Raw genomic sequence first — 22,648 nt, forward strand, 5'->3', positions numbered from 1 at the left:
ATTTCATAGAATCAAAGAATTGTAGAACACCCTGAAAGTCATCTCATCCAACTCTCTGTAATACAGGAATATCAACTAAAACATCTGTGGCAGATGGCCATCCAACCAATATTTAACACCCCCCCCCCAGTGAAGGAGAGGTTTGTTGTCTAGCAGAGACTAATAACCAAGAAATGGGTAGCAAGCAAAATGAGTTATTCTTGTACAAGAATGGTGTCTCATTCACCTTGTGGTGCAGAAAAGAGACCCCATCTACATGTTACATTTACATGTTTATAGTTTTACACAAACAGCTCAACACATACATTGAGAGGGTGCTTTGCTTCCTTGCCCAAAACCTCTGCAATTCAGAAATAGAAGACTAGTAAGATTGCAATGCTATTGCAATCTAAGCTTCACTGAGGTTCAGGTGGGGTTTGCAGTGCAGTACAAAAGCTGCCCTCGATCCTCTTCACATCCTGAAGATGTCAGATACAGTGAAAAATGTTCTCATTATTTTACTCTCACAGAATCAGAGTGATTTGTGGAAGCCATTCTGGTTTCCAAGGTCCACTGCTGAATTTAGGTGAGCTAAACTCATTAGGTAGCATAACATCATTCTGCCCCAACTCAAAGCAGGCACTTCCACAATGATCCTTAAGCATAAGGCTGTTTCATAGGTTCAGTTTAAGCATGTATGGACTTCTCCTGGGAGATTTTGCCAGACTTATGAATCTCTTTGGGTGCCCTCTGATATTTCTCAGATGTTTTGCCTGAACAAAATCCCTAGATTCACCTTGAAATATCCTTTTAGGCAAATTCATTTGGTCAGCTACACATGTAGTTGTGTTTCAGTTTGAAATAAAAGTACTTATGGGTTGAAATTAAAGGAACTCCACTCATATGATGCTCCCATTGGAAGAAAGGCAAGAGCAGAGATGATTTATGTCAACTGTTCCTTCCTCTTGTAGGCCCCTATGATGATGATGATGATGATGATGATGATGATGATGATGATGATAATAATAATAATAATAATAATAATAATAATAATAATAATTTATTATTTATACCCCACCCATCTGGCTGGGCTTCCCCAGCCACTCTGGGCGGCTTCCCAAAAAATATTAAAATACTGTAATACATCAAACATTAAAAGCTTCCCTAAACAGGGCTGCCTTCAGATGTCTTCTAAAAGTCTGGTAGTTGTTGTTCTCTTTGACATCTGGTGGGAGGGCATTCCACAGGGAGTGCGCCACTACCGAGAAGGCCCTCTGCCTGGTTCCCTGTAACTTGGCTTCTCGCAGTGAGGGAACCGCCAGAAGGCCCTCGGTGCTGGACCTCAGTGTCCGGGTAGAACGATGGGGGTGGAGACGCTCCTTCAGATATACTGGACCGAGGCCGTTTAGGGCTTTAAAGGTCAGCACCCCGCAGTATAAGTTCTGGATCAGTACCTATTTATCTACTTGCACTTTGGGGCATGATTTCGACCTGCTAGGTTGGCAGGAGCTGGGACCAAGCTCTATGAAGATTATCTATGGGGTTTGAGGACCCTCTGCAAAAGTTTTTGGGGTGTGTGGGACAGGTGATTTTCAGCTGTTGGTCCTTCCACCTGTGGGACCCCTTGCAGAAAGGACATTCTAGATCCAGCTCACTGATCTAGCTTTATGCTGCCTTGATGTCTTCAAGAAGAAAAGCAACACATGAATCAATCAACCAAATAAGCCCTTGAATTTGCCTGGAATTGGATGATGGTTGTGCATTTCCCCAAGAGCCTGTTATAGGATAAGCATACAAAATGAGGAGCTTATGCTGGCAAGAGAACCTGAACTTTTCCATACCCAAAAAAAGCAGGGGGGACGAGGAGAAGGGCTTTCAAGGAGAGTAGGCAGGATCCATTTTAGAATATGCCAGACAAGCATATGCATAGTTTGTCCTGGGGTGTGGTCCAGAATAATGCTGAAGGCAAAGCTGTAGCTTATACATCTTTTATGATATCTTCAGGGGGGAAATGCACGATTTTTATAAGCTTTTCATCAAGAAAATGTACAGAGCTACAAAAGGGGCTTTCTCTGAGGTGTAGCATGATCATAAATGTTTGACCTGCCACTTGCTTGTTTATTTCTACAACTCAAAGGATATCACATTATGTATATTCCAAGTAAGAAGTCCTACAGAGGCCAAGATGAAGCAGGACATGAAAAATGGGGCTGCCATAAGAAACAGGAGGCCTGAGACAAGTGTTTCCTCAAATTTGATCTCCAGCTGTTTGGACTACATTTCTCGTCATCCCTGACCACTGGTCCTGCTAGCTAGGGATAATGAGAGTTGTAGTCCCAAAACAGCTGGAGACCCAAGTTGGAAAAACACTGCTCTGGGCATCAACAGGGGGGTGCAAGAGGAGAGTTGACACACATCCCAGATGAACCATAATGATCAGATCCTGATATACAAGGCAAAATGTATCACACCATTCTTCTTATTAAAGTTGTTAGAAACTAGTCTGCTTACCCACCCACCTCATAAAAAGTATGTAGACATATATGTCCTTCTGTAATTGCAACTTATTTAATCTGCTGGCATCATTAAATTGTGTATGTCCCCCACTCCATGTCACAGGGATTCCATGAGCCGAAGACTTGGGCAAACTGTGGCCCTCCAGAAGTTGTTGGACTCTAATTCCCATCAGCCCTAGCCTGCATGGCCAATGGCCAGTGATAATGGAAGTTGTAGTCAAGCAACATCTGGAGGGCCAAAGGTTCCAGAGCCTGGCACTAGCAGAATCAGGAAAACCCAGGACATCATGATATAAGGATGCAGATATCACTAGGGGAGGGAAGAAATTCATATGGGAACTGCTGTTTTCTATTACAGTCAACTGTTTGGCAAATGTCAGCTGAATAAGGCATTGGCTTAAAGGTCAAACATATAATGTGTCTTTGTGAAAAGGAAAATGTGTCGTAGTCTTGTTGCCTGAGCAACAATGTGCAGAGCTCAGTGGAGTTGAAGACCAGACTAGAAGAGTCTCCGGAGGTGTACTTCCCTAAAGACAGAGTCAGCATCCTATGTCAGGTCCATAGGGAAAATAGCAGTCTATGTTGTCAGGTGGCCCAGGAGTCAGGGAATCCGATGATCATGTGGTCAAGACAAGCAGGAAGTGGCAAGGAACTGCAAGCATTGTTTCCAACATCTGACTGCTGCTGGAAGCTCTGCTTAAGAAGGCTGAAGCCAGCTGGTTCTCATCTGCGCCTTTTCCTCTGTGTCCTTGAAGGCTAATCAGCTGCAGGTGGAGTCATTCCACCCTCTCTGCCTTCTCCCCTTCAGGCTGCTGCTCAGCAGGTGAAGCTGACTCCTGGCCCATGACAGAATGTAAGATTTGCCTAGCGGTTCAGACTAAGATCCAGCATTTTATCTCCCAACAGTAGCTAGTTAATCCCTCAGGGATGTCGGAACGGAAAATAACGGTGTGACAGTAATGCATCCATGTGCATTTTACTTCCTGACAGTAAGAGCTGTTCGACAGTGGAATTTGCTGCCAAGGAATGTGGTGGAGTCTCCTTCTTTGGAGGTCTTTAAGCAGAGGCTTGACAACCATATGCCAGGAGTGCTCTGATGGTGTTTCCTGCTTGGCAGGGGGTTGGACTCGATGGCCCTTGTAGTCTCTTCCAACTCTATGATTCTATGATTCTATGATTCTATGAGAAGCACTAGATTCCTCTCCACTCCTTCCAGCTTATCAAAGGAAATGTAAAGTAAGTTGCAATTTAATAAAAATGAAATGCTATTATAGCAGTAAAATTACAGAAAGCCCTGCGATTTAAATGGTTTGTTATTAATTTCCTTTTTACAGTAGCACACAATAGCCAAAGTAACCTCTCACATGCTTAGGCTGGCTCCAGCAGCAGTAGTGCCACTCCCGAACAGAGTTTGGATCTGGAGTACTTACACTAGTGTAAATTATGCAAGCTTCCCATACTTAGCATCGCCCCCTACATTACTACTCTATTTTCTGTTGGTAGCATTGAAGTATTGTTCTTTTTCTTTCTTTCTTTGTGCTTGCCTTTGCCCTCAGAAAGGGACACGCAAGGAATTTAAACAAGTACCTGGTGAATGGTTCAAACCATAAAACAATGCTTTTAATTTTAAGAACAGGAGTAAGAAGAAGAAGTGACAAAACTGAACATGTTCCAGACTGCGATCTTTGCCCTGGGTTACTTGAAATGAAATTTTCTGCATTGTTTAAGCTGTAAACCCAACAATTCGGTCTTGGTGTTCCTGTAAAGCTATATACCAGGAGAGCTATGATTCTCTCTTTATGGATCAAAGTCACATTTTAATATAACACAGTGCACTGGAACTGTACTCAGTTATAACATTCATTCCCTGGACTATCTGAATCACTTTTATCAACCTTTCTCCTTGTCACTTAGGCTGAGCAAGCTCCAGTATTTCTTAAGTGACTTCAGCAATATCTCTTCCAGAAGCTTGTTGACTTACAACAGTTTAAAACAGAATTATCTCTGGAGGCCTGTAGGAATAAGAACTATGAACCCAACAGCAGTTTGGACTTTCATTTCTTATATAAAGTAAAGGCATCATATTTGGGATGTTTACAGTGGCTGGGGTATAAGGAGATGCTGTAAGCAAAATGAATGGCCTTTTAGCTGAGTACTGTCAATTGAATCAGAGCAATCTTCTCAAATCTCATGCAAAAAGACGGTAGACTGGCTGCTCAAGAGACTTTAATAAGTGATGCTGCAAGTGTAGTCTAGGTTTGCCATCTTTAATCTGGAAATTTTTAATGAAAGGTGAAACATTTCAGAATTTTGCGTTGGTCCCTAATGGCTGGGTACCAATGCCCTCAGCTTCCAGTCTCTCATTCACCACCACCCCTGAACACTTTTGCAAACTTATCAAGATGTGAGGGGGACTGAAGAGGAGGGGGAAGAGCAGTCAAGACTAAATATGGGGGGGGTGGGGAATGGTGATGATAGGCATTTGTATGCTGTTCACAAACCTCCCAAATTTGCACTTTCTGAAACAATATGCAGCCATCCTTTGAAATTTGCACTTCTCTGAATTTTGCAATGGACTTCTCTAGCCAAGTAATGTGTACATAATGCATTGTAGTCAAGTACAAATATTAGTAACTATAACATACAAAAATCCTTTATGTTAGGGAGAATTACTTTGCAAAAATATGCATGTTAGAAGAAATTCACACTAAAATGCTGAGGAATTTTCATAATGACCTTTTTTTTAAAAAAAAAAAAAAGCAAATTGATGTGGAAATATGAAGAACTGAACTTAAGACTGGAAAAATGAGAAACTAAGAGGAATCAAAACTGGCAGAACTGTCCATTCTTACCCATAGCATAAAGTTCTCTGGGCAGCTTAAAGTAAATAATGAAATACCATATGGATGTGAAATAGAATTTCTACGTTTTTCCTGAAACCATGAATTGTGGTAAGTAGGTGGGGTTTTTTGGCAGGGGTGGGTGGGTCTATACCCACTAACCAAGGGGAAGAAAAATCCATAGTTCATGGAGATCAGCCATATTTGTTCAGTGAAGGCTTTATAGCATGTTCATTGCCGGCATTGGTCACTCGAGAAATGTAGTTTAGATTCCATTTTATTATTAGGAATTAAAAATTATACATTCAAATGCTGTTGTTAATAGTCAGGCTTTTGAGCATGTACATCTTTATTGCAGAAATCTAGAGATTAAGGGGGAAACACCTGCAAATTCAAATATTTTGAGAAAATACCCATCCTAAAGGGACAATTTGAAGCAAATGTGGAGTTCTGTCCTCAGATGAATTGCCTGAATAATTTAGAGAAGCCCCCCCCCAAAAAAAAGCTTTCATAAGATTAGACAAATTAATTGGACAGGGTTCTGTATCCCTAAATAAAGGCCTTGGGAAGTAAACAACTGAATAAAAATGCAATTTCTACACACAAATGTCAGCCCACTAGACATTGCAGCAAATGTGTAGGAGTTGCCAGAGATAGCAGCTGTCTGATTCCTTCTTTTCACTCATAATGCCTAACAGAACTTACCTCATGTTGTGACATCATGAAGTTCTCCCCACCACCACCACTGCCATCACCATCTGCAGCCAATGATGCAGAGTGTGGGTGAGGAAATGCAGACTAATGTGCGTTTCACAACACATGGTAAATTCTTTCAGGCATTCTGAGAGAAGAAGGGTGAATTAAACACATGGTCACCATTTGGGGCACATGTTTATTACAATGCGTAGTTTGACTGCAAGTTTTTGTTTTCTGGGAAATGCTATATTTCCCTGGAAGACTGGATTTGCTTGCTCACTTTTTATAACTTCAAACTTTCCTAGTGGATTTCTATCAAAATGAATTCCAGCTTTTAGCCATTAAAGCTTGCAGACCTTCTGCTGCTGAGCTCCTGTGCCTAGGTCTTTTTGACCCAAGAGGAAGATAAACCTTTTAAATGGAGGTTGCTGTGCCATCAAACTCAGCCACTCAGCAATTTTATTGCCTTTTTTGTAGGTAGACTTGGGAAGCTGGTGCTTCTGTCAACATAAACAGCAGAGACTGCCTGGCTCCCTTTTTCATTTTGAGCTGGGATGAGGGAAGTATGTTGGTGTATCTTCAGCTGAGCTGGAATGTGAGACTTATGCTAGCATAGCTGTGCCAGGTATTGGCTGTTTGAGCTAGAGATCCATGGAATCTTAAAAAAATCCCAGCAGATCTTGGGCTTGGATTGCTTCCTGAGATCGAAAGAGGGCTTTGCCATCAGGTTCTGAGAGACTTGAGAGCTTCTGGCAGTCAGATGAGACAATACAGAACAATGCTGTATCATCCATGCTGTTTCAAGCCACTCATGAAAACCAACCATGTCTTTCTTTATGGTGAGTTATAAGGAAGAAACTACCAAAAATGCTCTTAAAAATACAGTGGCTGATCAAACAGAGAGAGAGAGAGAGAGAGAGAGAGAGAGAGAGAGAGAGATTGTGTGTGCAAAAGAGTCACAAAAGAGTATGCAGTGGTGCCCCGCAAGACGAATGCCTTGCAAGACGGAAAACCCGCTAGACAAAAGGGTTTTCCGTTTTGGAGGTGCTTCGCAAAACGAATTTCCTATGGGCTTGCTTCGCAAGATGAAAATGTCTTGCGAGTTCCTGCGGTTTTTTTTTCCTTCCCCCCCTTTTTCTAAACCGCTAAGCCGCTTATCAGCTGATCCGCTAAGCCGCTAATAGCGCTAATCCGCTAAGCCGCTAATGGGCTTGCTTCGCAAGACGAAAAAACCGCTAGACGAAGAGACTCGCGGAATGGATTCTTTTCATCTTGCGAGGCACCACTGTACAGTGACAAACAGAAGAGATTACAGCCAAGGCAGGCAAGTAGTGCTCCTTAAAAACTCCTCAGCTGTGGTGAAGAATAGCTAAAACAAACAGAGGATATATAGATAATGCAGCAACTTCAGGTAACTGAGCTATTATAAAACACAGTAACTTGTAGTTCACTCCAGGTAGTAATCAGCTTGGGGAAAGCTGCCATATAATCTCATGGGTAGGAGGTTATTTGTAGATTTTCCCAAGGAACTGAAAAGGGGTGGGGGGAGAGAAAGAAACTACTCTCAAGTTATTATAATGCTTTTGCCAATACATTATATTGCTTGGTTGCTGCTCAGCCTGAGGGAGACTTGCTTGACTATTCTCTAGGAAGTCTTTCTTAGGCCAGCAGCCGTAGTCTTCAATTATTTCCTTTTTTATTAGTTGTCTCCCCAGAGAAGGCAACCACAAAGCGTTGGGGAGAGAGATTGTACCAAAATAAGAAAAGAGGAGCTCATATATTGTATCAAATCATATCACATCATATTTACTACTGGCAGCTAAATTGGAACTGGCAAAGAAGAAGAAATAAACTTGAGACATATCTCTTCAGCAATCCACAGCTACAGGAAAATGTGAGATTTCCTCACACTTGAAAAGAAAAACAACACCCCAACAAATCAAAGGAAATTTAAGAGGATCTGTACCAAGAAGGGTTCGGTTTACCCTGAGACTATTCATCTTCCTCATTCCCCCCCCCCCATTTTTGTCAGTCAACAATTTTGGAAACTGGAAAATGTAAAACTATTGATGCCATAGGCATCTTTGAGAATGTTTGAGTAAGAGAAAACAAGTAAAATGAGGAATTAAAAGATGGGTTTGATTTTGCAGCTAGAGAGTAAAGTTAAGTTGACAGGAAAATAGGAACCTGTCTTAAACAGAATCAGACCATAAGTCCATGTACCTCAGTATTGTGTAGTCTGTCTAAGGTGAGGAAATTGTGACTTGGGACAACTGGGACTTACTGTTCTTCATAATATCCTAATACACCATCTTTGAATTTCCCTTGTATGACATAATCTACATGCATTTTTAGGGAACTTGGTACAGTGTGTAAAATAGTTTGTGCAGGGAATAAGATTTATTGAGAAATAAAAGTAAATACTGTACAATAAACATAGATGTGTTATCAATACATTTAAGTTAAATGAACCAAAATACAAAGCATGAATATGCCCATATACAGAAATGTACAGTACATAGAATTACATACAATGTCTGGATGCATGGAACAATATTGAAATTAAATAAATAAATGTCCTGGTTTGTCCAGAATCCTATACATTCTGCTAGTCAGGAAGCATGTCAGGAAGTTTCCTTAATTAATGTCACAGAATCTGCTTTATTTATAAGGTCATAAATTAGGTAACACATAGCACTATTTTATTTTTTTTAAAAAAGAGGTGCCAGAACACACCATTAACTTCACCCTTGTTGTCTCATAATGGCAATGGTGCTCACGTGAGAGGTGCCCAAACTGAGTTCTGGCAAGTTCTGGCTGAAAAAAGCCCTGGTAACACCCAAGCCACTTAAGTAGCCCCAAACCAATACAATCCCGATCATATATGGCTTAATGCGCAATGAGCAAGCAGATATTTTTAATTTTATGTTCTATTCCAAAATGGAGCTCATGGTGGAAAATGTGGCATTTTCCATCCTTACAACAACTCTATGAGGTAGGTTAAGATGACAGAGAGTAATGTTATTAAATGCATTTTATACGTTCCTTAAGCCAAAAGCTGCACCCAAACATTAGTGAAGCACACAACTCTAATTTCTCATCTGTGCATTAGTCTGGAAGTGGTGGATGAGGTTGGTTCATATCATAATTCACAAAGACAGAATTCCACAGATGCATGATTACCATCATCTGCTAATTTTGTTGATTGGCTAATCCTGGTCACGACTAGGTGGCTTGAAACACAAAACATGTACCGTAATACAGATCCATGTTCTAAATTCAGCGTTCTACAATAAAACACATATGTGACATGACATACTTGGGTGCACACATACTACACCTCTACTGAAGAAACTGCACTGGTTGCCAATCAACTTCTAGGTGATGTTCAAGGTCTTATTACTAACATAACAACTTAGGACCAGGCTACTGCATGTATAGTAGACCTGTCAACCACTTAAATCAACAGAAAATTTTGCTCATGGCACCTTGCCTTACAGAATATTACAGGGTGGTGACCTGAAAACAGGCATTTTCCACGAAGAAATAAAGAAAATATTAAGAATATCAAATAGTAAAAGGCCAGAGGCATTCCTTTTAGGAATTTTAAATGACAATATTCCAAAAGACAAAACTATTTTTTTTCTTATACGCAACGTCTGAAGCAAGAATCCTGGTGGCTAAGAACTGGAAAGGGAATCAGTTACCCACCAGGGGAGAGTGGCTATGTAAGCTTTCAGAATACTTAGAATTAGCCAAATTGACAGACATAATAAGACAAAAACTAAAAAGTGAAGTAAAAAAAGAATGGGAGTGCCTAAATGAATACCCCAAAAGTCAAGGTTCGAGGACAGAAATCTGGCTGAGTCTGGAATAACCTTGTGAAGTGAAAGGATATGAAAGAGGGATTTATATCTAGATGTTAGGATAGAGATGATAAAGAAAACAGGAAAACAGGAAGACACAATGAGAGATAAAGGAGGTGCTGTGGGGTTGGAGGAAGTCAATGTCTTGTTGTTTTAGTTCCAGTTACAGATAGGTAGCCGTGTTGGTCTGCCATAGTCAAAACAAAACAAATTCCTTCCAGTAGCACCTTAAAGACCAACTAAGTCAGTTCTTGGTATGAGCTTTCGTGTGCATGCACACTTCTTCAGATACCTTCAGATACCGTATCTGAAGAAGTGTGCATGCACACGAAAGCTCATACCAAGAACTGACTTAGTTGGTCTTTAAGGTGCTACTGGAAGGAATTTGTTTTGTTGTTTTAGTGTTTATAATATTAACTTGTAAGATACGGATTTGTTCTTTTTTTGTGTTGTTGTTCTTGTTGTTGCTTTCTTTAGTTTTCGAATGTTGATTTTTGTGTGTATTGTTATTTTTAGATATCTTTCGTGTTGTTGTTGTTGTGTGGAAAATACTAATAAAATTTATTTTATTTTATTTTTTTTAAAAAAGAAAACAGGCATCTTCTGCTATTCCTCCATGCGGTCTGGAATGCCCTTCTACCTGTTGTATGTATCAGACATTTCTGATGTCTTTTATGAATTTATATTTTTGCCCAGGTTTTTCCCAACCCCTTAGACTGCACCTTGTTTATAACTGAGTTTCTGTTTTTATCACAGCATTTAATGTTCACCCCCTGATACTTTTTTCTTGTTTTTATGCCATAGTTTTGCCTACGATGTGAGAGGTTTTAAAATACTGAGCAGTTTAGAAATGCTTTTCAATAAATAAATGCCCAACATCTATGGATTCGCCTTTGCATTCATGCAAGATACATGTTTGTGAGATTATTCTCATTCACTGCACTGGATGGGTTTGTCAGAAGATTTTGAAGTGCACCACATGGAGATAACCCCATCCCTACCCTTGCATGCATATATGTCTGAGTCATAAAACTGAGCCATTGTGACCACATTTTTAACCCCTTGGGCACATCAGATATTCACACAGCTAGCGAGAAGAATGACGGATAGCTGCTGCTGTTTGAGTTTCAGATCTCAGAGAATTCCCACTTCCCCAGCCATAAGCCACTCAGCTGTACGGTATAATGCAACACACATTCATAAAGCACCTTCCGCAGAGAGCATCTGAAGGTACACGTACAGGAGAATAAATCACAAAACTAAATAGGACTGCCTGAAACGCTCCAGAGAACAAAAATGTCTTCAAACAGGGATATCGAAGTGGCAGGGAATTCAACAGCCTCAGGCAAAAGGCAGGTGGGGGGAATGACAAGCCACTTCTAGTCTGTATTTAGAAGCTGTTATAAATCAGCACAAGTGGAATACGCAGGTTACAAGCAGAGGGAGACAACATTTAGTTCAAGGCCAGGGACGTGTAAATTATTATGTGATGGAGGCGTACACATTTAAAAATCAGTTCAGCATGATGGGAAACTCAGGCAGTGTTTGAAAAGGCTAGAGAAATATGATGACAGTGTTGCATGCCACCAAATAACCTTGCCACACAATTCTGTCATTGTGGTTTGGTAGTGTTGTCATCCCCCCCCCCCCCCCCGTTCCATTTCTGGTTTACTCCTGCAAAATGTCGAGTAACCTCAAAACCATTTCAGTTCATTGTCTCATGCCCTGTAGAATACTTTTGAAGTCATCGGTTTCCAGTTGAGGTCAGGGATTAACAATGTCCCTTTGACTGCAGGTTAGTTGAGATAAGGGTATTCTAGGAATCTGCTTTCAGTTTCCACATAAAGGAATTTGAACTCCTTTTAAAACTTCAGTCATAAAATTCTTGTCAGGTAGTATGTTGGATCCATTATTCAAAGTGCCTGTTTAATACCTGGATAAAATAAAAATAAAGAGGGCCTGATGCTTCAGGTTAGTAGGGGTAATGGTAAAAGACCCCTGGATGGTTAAGTCCTGTCAAATGGTGTTTCCATGCACTCTGGTTTCCATCAGGGTGTCCCGTTGTGCCATAAGTGGTTTAGTCATGCTGGCCACATGACCTGGAAAGCTGTCTGTGGACAAACACTGGCCTGAAAGCAAGCTGAGTGCAGCAACCTCAAAGTCACCTTTGACTGGACTTAAGCGTCCAGGGGTCCTTTACCTTTACCTGCAGGCCAGTAGACCCATCTGGCCCAGTGTCCTGTTCTCACAGTGGCCAGCTAGATTCCTATGGGAAACCTGCAAACAGGACTCAAGCACAAGAGCACTCTCCCCTCTTGTAGTTTCTAGCAACTGGTTTTCAAATGCACATTCCAAAGGAGACAGCATGGCCACTAGGCCTAGTAGCCTTTATAGCCACATTCTCCTTGAATTTCTTTAATCCTCTTTTAAAGCCATCCATATTGATGGCCATCACTGCTTCCCATAGGAGGGAATTCCATCATTTTACTATGTGCTGTGTGAAATAAATACTTTCTTTTAACTGTATTTTTTAAAAAAATGATTTTTATGAGGTTTAAGAACACCAACACCGACCAACAAGAACATCAACTCTTATTACATATATCCTACTTTATGCTCCATAGAGCCGCTGACTTCCATCCTTCCCTTCCACAAGTTTTCCTATTCCAATCCATAATTCACAGTTTCTTTAATTAAAAAATTACACCATGACATAAGATTTACTTCAATCCTGCCAACATTTTCATATTTGTACAGTTCTCACTTATATAAACCATAAATTTACCCCATTCTTTTTGGTACTTCGTCTCGTCCTGATTACGAATTCTGTGTGTCAATTTAGCCATTTCAGTGTATTCGACCAGCTTTATCTGCCATTCTCTTATCGTCGGCATCTCCTGTAGCTAATGGAATCTTTTAACTGTATTTAATCTTCCAACATTAATCTTCACTGGATGTCCATGAGGGAGAAAAACTTTTCTCTGCCTACTTTCTTTGTGTCATGCGTCATTTTTTAAAATTCTGTCATGTCACCTCTTACTCACTTTTTCTCTAAACTCAAATGCTGCAACCTTTCCCCACAGAGGAGTTGCTACAGCCCCTTGAACATTTTGCTTGCTTGCCTTTGTTTGGTGAGACAATCAGAACTACAGTGGTACCTCAGGTTAAGAACTTAATTCGTTCTGGAGGCCCGTTCTTAACCTGAAACTGTTCTTAACCTGAGGTACCACTTTAGCTAATGGGGCCTCCCGCTGCCACCGCACCACCACCGTGCAATTTCTGTTCTTATCCTGAAGCAAAGTTCTTAACCTGAGGTACTATTTCTGGGGTAGCGGAGTCTCTAACATGAAGCATGTGTAAACCGAGGTACCACTGTATACAGTATTCTAGGCGAGAGGTGGTGAATTGAAGAAGGTTGATAGAATATATAATTTTGTATTTATGCGGGTATGTTTCTTTTTTGTTTTTCCTCTCTCTCTCTTTCTCCATTATTTTCCTTTTTATTGTTTTCCTCTTTTTAGATATTAGCTTTGTTTGTTTTTTATTGTATTATATGCTCCGATCTGTGCCCCATAAGCACGGAATGTCTTTGCCCAGCGGCGATGTGCCCCATAGATTGTTGCAAAATAGTGGGCAAGGTTTTGCCCAGTATCCTCTCTGTGCAATGGGCTCATGGGAAAAAGCTGCCCCATGAGCCCTTGCAAAGGGGAGGGGAAAACCTATATAAGACTGCTTCCCCTGGAGGCCAGAGCCATTTTGCTTTGAGAGCTTCCCACCCACCCATAGTCTAGAGCCTTCACTGAACACTGTGCTATGGGCCTTTCTTAATGAATGACCTTTTACTTATTGTCCATCTTGTGGGAATGTTCAGGGATGCAGGAAAGGATATATTGTCTGATTATATCCTTATCCAACTTGTGTTAACAAGTTCCACAATTTTAGCAGAGTAACATTCCCTTCTTTTAGACTTGCAGAGGATGTGTTTGCTCAGGCTCGCTAAAGCCTCTATAGTAACTGTTCTGGTACAGTGGTGCCCCGCAAGACGAACGCCTCGCAAGACGGAAAACCCGCTAGATGAAAGGGTTTTCCGTTTTGGAGGCGCTTCGCAAAACGAATTTCCCTATGGGCTTGCTTCGCAAGACGAAAATGTCTTGCGAGTTCCTGCAGGGTTTTTTCCCCTTTCCCCCCCTTTTCCTAAGCCGCTAAGCCGCTTATCAGCTGATCCGCTGATAAGCCGCTTAACAGCTGATCGCAAAAAGCTGCTAAACCGCTAATAGCACTAATCCGCTAAGCTGTCAATGGGCTTGCTTCGCAAGACGAAAAAACCGCTATACGAAGAGCCTCACGGAACGGATTAATTTCGTCTTGCGAGGCACCACTGTATTTTCCCCTTATTCCCTCATAAAAGATAAGACACAACACAGTCTTCTACAAAAGCATAAAAAGAGTTTACTCACATTCTGTTCACAATTGGATCCCAGAAGGCAGACTTAGCTTAGAAAAGTAACATACACTTGGAAACTATTCCATAAGAAGAAAGTCCCTTTGTCCTCTCTTGGCTGGAAGCCAAGAGGGCATCTTTGGCTAAGCAGATGTTGTTTCTTCGATGCATGTGGTGAAAGAGATGGAGATGGCTGCCCTGCCCTGTGCTTTTGTCATTACCTGCACAGGTGAGGCCACACCCACCTCTAGTCACATGCAGAGGAAGTCTGTCCCAGCCCAGAAGGAAACAGGAAGTTTACCTGCTGGCTGGACAAACATTCCTCCCCATGTGCAAACATGTTCACTCTAGGAATGTTGTACTTGACTGCTCTTGTGTTTCACATCCCACATATCTCTCACTTTTTACTTCATCCCTGTTTTGAATACAGAAGAAACTGTCTTGAAAGAAGACATCAGTTTTGTGAAGTTTTAGTGGACTGTTTCTGGGATGTCCTTCCCTTTGAGAAGAACTGCTGCCTGCTGGAGTCCCATTTCTAATATATTTGAGTCACTGTCAGAGCATATAGGCCAGAGAGATATCATCTTTCATATCAGCATCTGACATTTTACAGCTTTTGCTAGTTCACCCTGAAAGGCACTAGGAGACAACGGGGTTTGCTTTTTATTAATACAAGATGTCACCAGTGGAACAAGCCACCAGATATAGCACTGACTGAATGCCAAATCAACTACAGAAAACCCACACAAGAGAGGCAGCCTTCTCTCTCACACACTTTCTGTGTTTATTACTGCCATTATTCACCATTTCATTCAGATAAGTTATCTAAACATTGCAGATGCAGTCCAATATGTATATCCTTGGAGACCTTTCTGAGAATTGCTCTTCAGGTGACCAGTAGATTTATTACTGAACATGTGGTTTAAGAATGCTATTTCAGGTTTCAGTGGCAAGTGACAGGAAAAGAAACAGTGGAAGATACAGTGGAAGGATCCAGAGGATGGTTCAAAGATTTGTTCTGCATCGGTTGAAGATTAAATTTTAATGCAATGCAGTGTATTTTCATAGCATTTGTGGAGATCTATTATTCTTTTATGCCTCAGAATGACGGTAGGTGGCAAAAGATTGCATTCTAAACCACACAGGGATCATCTTAGTGAAATTTGGGATTTAATTTTCCTATAAACAAGTGTTGCTCAGGAATCATTACATGTGGAGTAGGACAAGACCTGCTAAGGAAAAGAATTTATTTATGTATGCTACAACGGTGGCAAGAGTCTTGATTGCACAAGGATGGAAGAATGAGGAAACCATGACAAAAGAACAGTGGAAAGAGAAATTGATGAACTATGCAGAACTGGCGAGATTGACATGCAAATTACGAGACAAGGGCAACTGTGACTTTAAAGAAGAATGGGAACCTTTTTACAAATTATTTAAAAAGAAAACAAAATGAATTGGACTCCTTGGCAGGTTTTGAATAAACATACACAAATTTATTGAGGGTTAACACAGTAGATAGATAATATAAGGATGTATACAATTTTATAATATGCAGAAGTTAACATTGGTTGAGGCATCAGAGAGAGGAGCTGAGAAAAGACGTAGGGGGGAAGGAGGGAGGGTTTGTTGGGGAGGTAGGAGGGGGAAAATGGGGGGGTAATGAAGATGATTTGTTTTGATAATTTGTTATGCTGAAACTGTTAATAAAAATTTATATAAAAAAAGGAATCATCACATGTGGTAGTGTATCAATGTTACATAAATGGTAACCCTGACATGAGGACCAAGGTCTTAGAAGTATTGTCTCATGTGGAAGTAACTTCTTCATCAGTTCCAGATTCCTAATGGGAATCTGATGAGAGACAGAAGACACTCATAGCACAGGTTGCATAAAAAATGTGCAGGTTGCAGAACCCATCAAACAATTTTGCCTAGCTTTCTATTATTATTCAGCTTCATGTATTTATTATAAGCTTTGCTTCTCTCAAAAATATTTGGATGTGTCACCTAAGTACGAACCTCCAAATGCATCTCAACATTTTGGTGTAGGCTCAATGTGATGGCTACTTTAGGTTAAGCTCAATCATACTATGCCCACAAAAGCAGATGTTAGTAGGAGGGACTCAGAGTCAGAAGTCTCTGCTGAGGGGGATTAAATTTACAGAACATAATTCATTACAGAAGGAAAATGGCCCTGTCACATAAAATACCATAAAGTTCCATAGTGACCCTGAAAAACGTAGCAGCATTATTCCTAAGTGACTCAAAGCTCTCTTAGCAAGTCAGTGCAATATTATTAGTCTCATCAGAGGTCATAAATGACAAGCCAGGTGAAAATTTAAAGGCCTTAATTGCATACAAAGTTGGTACATCCTGACAGGTATTACTATGCTATAAGTATGATTAGTATACTTAAATACACCTGTAACATAATTTTAGGATTATGTGTCCCTTTTTTTATTTCTCGCTGTTCCTCTCTAATTACAAAAGGTAAACCAAACCTGATAGCATCTTATGTACTTGAGTGGAACACGGTCCATGTGAGCAAAGCAGCGCTGAATGGATATAGCAATACTTAAATTGATTTCTTTTATATTCTAGTAAGAATCAAGATTCATGGTCCTTCAAAAAATTACACTGACCTCCTTTTTATATGAGTTTATCTTTACCTCTTCACTCTTCACTGGCACCTTATGGAAAATCAATTGTGGTGTACAACACTGTCTCAGAAATCCAATGATTTGGAATATATTGCTTTATTTATATTGTTTATTTGTTTATTGGCAAGGTGATGTTCCAGCACCTCACAAGCGAGCGGCTCATAACTTTATTGGGCTTCCCTTACAATTCTGGAGATATGAACCCTACCATTACACAAGGAACTTGGAATGATAAGACAGGCTCAATTCTGCACCCACTGAAATTATAATGTACACTGTGGTGAGGCAGAATAACAGACTTATTTTACAGGGGACGAATACTTTCAATGTATTGGATGACAGGTTTCAGCAGACTGCTAGTTCTGAGACTTGGAGTGCACAGCAAAGTCTCAGAGTGTATGCTATGTGCCTAACACCTTTGCAAGTCCTTTGTGGAAATAAAACCTAGCTCTTCTTGCCTTAAGAAACCTCCTGGCCATTTGAGATGTGTGATTATAAACCTTCTGGAAAGAACTGTCATAAAGTTTACCAGAAACAATAAACAAGCTTGCTGTTATTAAGATAAAATCTGCTACATAAAAACAATCACTCAGACAGCTTTTGAGGCTTACTATTGCTTTCTTGATGGATCGTTAAGCTAGCATAGCCTATTCACAAGTCATTGAAACTAAAATTAATTATTTTGCAATACGTGCAACTATACTTTTGATATTGAACTTTCTTCAATCATACGTGAAGAATAAGCTTGGAATGTCAGTGAAAATTCACACTATCCTTGGGGGTAACCAGACTGTAAGGTAGACCTATTCATTAAGACATCACATCTGCTGAAGTGGTGAATGCTCACTTGATGTCACCAGTTTTAAATGTATTGTTATGAGTTGGCGGGCCAGAGTGGGCTATATACCGAGACCGTCCTATACCTTGGCTCTTTCTAATACCTGGATCCAGCAAGTGTTGACATATTGGCCAGGCAAGCTTCCTGGTGAGGCAAGAGTGATGTATCATTAAGGGGAACAAAGGGAAGGGGCTCTATGTGAGAAGGCAAAGGGGTGGGCACTTACGGATAGTTAGAAGAACAAAGCAAGAGTTGAAAAGAGAGGGTTTCAAGTGATGGGAGCTAGAAAAAAAATCATCAAGCTGGTAGGAGAGAGATAGAGAAAGAAAACAATGTTTGATTTCTGTTTGAATCCAGGGCCGCAGCTATGGAGGAAGCAACTCTTGGGGTGTTAATGCTGTGAACCCCTTCATCATAAGCTCAGGTTGCATATATGTGTAAATAAACCATATATCATAAATACACCACAATCTCTGCTGTACCTCATTCAAAAGCAAACATGAACCCTTGGTTAGCCTGGAATCTTGGAGATTGGGATGGCTTGCAACAGTATAAAAGAAGATTAGAATAATTCATGGAGAATAGGCTATCATCGGTTTTGTGCAGGCATAGGCAAACTCTGGCCCTCCAGATGTTTGGGACTACAATTCTCATCATCCCTAGCTAATAGGACCAGTAGTCAGGGATGATGGGAATTGTAGTCCCAAACATCTGGGGGGCTGGAGTTTGCCTATGCTTGGTTTTGTGTCATGATGACTCTTAATATCAGTTTCTGAGGAGCAACAGCAGGAGAGGGCTATTGTCCTCCTGTCCTGCTTGTGTGCTTCCAATAAGCATTTGGCTGACCTCTGTGAGAAACAGAATCCTAGACTAGATAGGTCTTTGGTCTGATCCAGTAAAGTTCTTCTTAGCATCTTAAAGCTGCCTTGCAGAACTTGCAACCCAACATGCTGAGCACACCACACTGCCAGGCATGACTTTCTTTCCTACCTGAAAATGGCAAAAAGAAGGGTTGCCAAACACTGGTGCACGAGCTGGAGCCAGCAACACAGCCCCACTCCCTGCACATCATGTGGAATCCCACATGAAGGCATTTGCACAAAAGCCAAAGTGAATTTTCTGGATATGTCTCCAACAGAGACATTTGGGATGTTGGGAAAAGCAGACTTGAAGTATCATGACCATACATTGTGTGTGTGTAAATGGGGATAAAGGTAAAGGGACCCCTGACCATTAGGTCCAGTCGTGACCGACTCTGGGGTTGTGGCGCTCATCTCACTTTATTGGCCGAGGGAGCCGGCATACAGCTTCCGGGTCACATGGCCAGCATGACTAAGCTGCTTCTGGCGAACCAGAGCAGCGCACGGAAACACCGTTTACCTTCCTGCCGGAGCGGTACCTATTTATCTACTTGCACTTTGACGTGCTTTTGAACTGCTAGGTTGGCAGGAGCAGGGTCCGAGCAATGAGAGCTCACCCCGTCGTGGGGATTCGAACTGCCGGCCTTCTGATTGGCAAGTCCTAGACTCTGTGGTTTAACCCACAGCGCCACCCGCATCCCTGTAAATGGGGATACATGTGTGCCTACATGCATGTGTTAAACAAGCCTTCCCAATTTGTAACCCAAAAGTAACCCATGTATGACACACTCAATAAATCTGTTCTTGTTGCATTTTTCAAGCCACAAAAATTGGTAGTGGGACAGTCCCAACCATTTGGTAGCCTTTAAAACATGGCTGCTGGGCTGTTTTCTGCTTAGTAGGTCTGTTGATAAGGACTTCTAACTTATTTAAGCTTGCAGCTAACTGCAGCTAGGGAAATGAAGCACTCCTGTGTTTCTATTTATGCACGAAGGAGGAAATAAATCAGTTTTACAATATCTGGATAGAACAAAGCTAAGACAGAGAATTGATTAAGTCAGGTATTAACTTATGCCTGTGCATAGAAAGTAAAAGAGGGGGGAATAATGTCACTTTGGCTATGCTCTTATTTATTTTATTTTTGCTGGAATGTTATCAAACTAGCAGAATTTTTAAAAAGGTCAAGATCGTGACTGGATGCTTCACTGCATCCCTTTCCACATGGACATGCCATTTTGCTGAAAATATCAGGCACATAGATCAAGGCTTCACCAAAGTGAGTTGCTTGAACTAATAGGAAAATCCCATCTTAAATGAGTTTGAGGGTTACTGCAGCATAGGTTAATTGTTTTGTTACCCATAAAAAGGCCAAAAAGCATGAAGTCTACTCAAACAATGCTACCAGGAGTGCTGAACTACCCAGTGGGAGTACTCTGAGTAGAAGAAATAGCAGAGAAAATCTAAATGACTATGTAAAGCTCCTCTGAATTTGAATTTTGTTTATATGCTAGGGTCTCATTAATTTTGTACATGTTGAGTGTTTTCCGTGTTAGAGTCTAACCTCAGTCACTCCTATTCAGTTAAGAAAATCAGTGTATGTAAGTATACTGTATTTTTCGCTTTATAAGACACACTTTTCCCTTCCTAAAAAGTAAGGGGAAATGTGTGTGTGCCTTATGGAGCAAATGCAGGCTGCAGAGCTACCCCAGAAGCCAGAACAGTGAGAGGGATCCCTGCGCAGTGATCCCTCTTGCTGTTCTGGCTTCTGGGATTCAGAATATTTTTTTTCTTGTTTTCCTCCTCCAAAAACTAGGTGCGTCTTATGGTGTGGTGCATCTTATAGAGCGAAAATACGGTACTTCTATGGACAGTTTACTTGCAGGGTTGGCAGTGGCGTAGCGTGGGTTGCTAGCACCCGGGGCAAGGCAAGTAATTTGCGCCCCCTAGAGTGAGTGAGCCAGGTAGGGGCAGAGAGCTGCGAGTGCAAGCACGCCCCCCCCAGATGTTGCACCCGGCCCCCCCTGCACCCCCCATGCTACGCCATTGAGGGTGGGGATATGTAGTCATTAATCTGTTACACATCCAAATGCACATGGGAAGATGCATCTAAGTGCCAAAGTTGTTTATCTCTGGACTTCGTTGGAAGGAACGGCCAGGTATAAATTTAATAAACACATAATGCAATAATGCAATTATTATTTTTAATTGTTAGACTTACCGTTGTTCATTTTATGCTGTGAACCAGTTTGGGAACATTTTTATGGGAAATAAATGGATGATATTTTCGGACAAATCCACTTAAAACTAAATTTAAAATATAACACCAATACCCTGAATTTGGCAAAGAGATATATATATATATATTTTTCTTCTCCATGGAAGTATACACTGCTTGCATAACCCCAACAACTTCAAAGCAGTTTACAAAAAGTTAAAACCATAAAAAATTACAACCCTATTTTAAAACATACAAAAGTTAAAATACTAAAACAGATTAAAAGTAGCCCAGAGCTAGAACCTCTGCAGTACTAGCTGCAGATATAAATATATTTGGTGTGTGAATTACATCACATAGAAAAGGAAATAAAAGTTAGGGAACAATTGTACATTTGTACATTCCTTCTGATTTATGCTATGCTGTTGTTGCAAAAGTAATGACATTTTCGTAAGAAATGCTCCACATTTGAACATTGTTTGTTTGTTTGTTTCTATCACATTGCTTGGGGAAATTTTTTTTTCTATTAAAAGCATCAGGGAGTTAAGGTACACCAAAGTGGTTCACTGACAAAGCTGCATACATTACAGTACGGTGATATTTAAATTCTATTGTTTTTTTATCTTTGTTTCTGTAATCCTCAGACGCCTTACATATAGGCTTATAAACAGGCAACTTGCGTAGCCCCTGAATCATATTACTCTGTTCGCTTTTTGGCTAGTGGGTTTTTGAGATGTAGTAGACCTTCCAAGTGTCCCTATTTTCCAGGGACATCCCTGATTTAGAGAAGCCATCCCAGTTTCTGATTTGATCCTGGAATGTCCCACTTTTCCTTAAAATGTCCCTATTTTCATTGGAGAAATGTTGGAGAATATGGAGTTACCCAATCCCTGAACCATCTGAAGGGATGTTGTTGTTTTTTAATGTTTGATGTTTTATTATGTTTTTTATATATGTTGGAAGCTGCCCAGAGTGCTGGGGCAACCTAATAAGATGTATGGGGTATAAATAGTAAAATTATCATTATGGAAGGGGGAAACCCTATTTTCATCAGAGAAATGTTGAAGGGTATGATGTAGGGTTGTGTTCTATGAATTTGAACAAGTTCCTTTTAACTACAATGAATAAGACTTGAAAAGAATATAAATGTTAAAACATTAATTTCTTATTCTACACTGAATTATGCACCTACAGTTAAGCACATGTTAATGCCTTTTTTAAAAGGGGGGGGAGAGGAATCCTTGATGAATGCGAAAAAGGAGTTTTGTTCATCTGAAAAGTCTTTTTTTTTTTTAATAAAGAAGAATGTATTAATTCAGAACAGCACTTAACATGCTTATTTCAAGGTGAACATGAAGCAGAATTTTTCTCTCTCAGATAGACCATTCACAGATTAATCACTCTGACTTTCAGATGGGCATCACATATTCATACAAAATGAGACTGGCCGACAGAAGGCTAGCATAGCTTGCGACCCATTGAGCCAAGCACAGATTATCAGATAGGCAGTTGTCCAGCCAAGAGCTTGGCAGCCTCCCCACCCCAAATCCAGTCTTATTTTTCTATTTCTCAACAAACAGCAAAAAATAATAATGCTAGGCCTATGAAGTCTGCTGCTGCTGTGGCTGACTGCGCTACTTCATCTTGGCAGGTCACATATTTTGCAGGCGTGATCTACAGTAATGTTTTCATTGGCTGAGGATGCCACTAAAATTGTTCAGTTGTGTGATGCGC

At 40.7% G+C, this 22,648-nt stretch overlaps 1 long non-coding RNA gene across 1 annotated transcript in view; it reads right to left on the reverse strand.

Annotated features, from left to right (window-relative positions):
* The window catches only part of LOC309348189, a 40,211-nt gene that overhangs the window by 12,009 nt on the left and 5,554 nt on the right, over positions 1 to 22,648 (reverse strand). The window contains exon 2 of the long non-coding RNA XR_014159282.1: positions 6,041 to 6,176. This is a non-coding gene — a long non-coding RNA (uncharacterized lncRNA). The remainder of the gene's footprint in view (positions 1 to 6,040; positions 6,177 to 22,648) is intronic.

The sequence above is a fragment of the Podarcis erhardii genome (genome assembly GCF_964252035.2).
Source record: "Podarcis erhardii genome assembly, chromosome: 8".
NCBI classification, from domain to species: domain Eukaryota; kingdom Metazoa; phylum Chordata; class Lepidosauria; order Squamata; family Lacertidae; genus Podarcis; species Podarcis erhardii.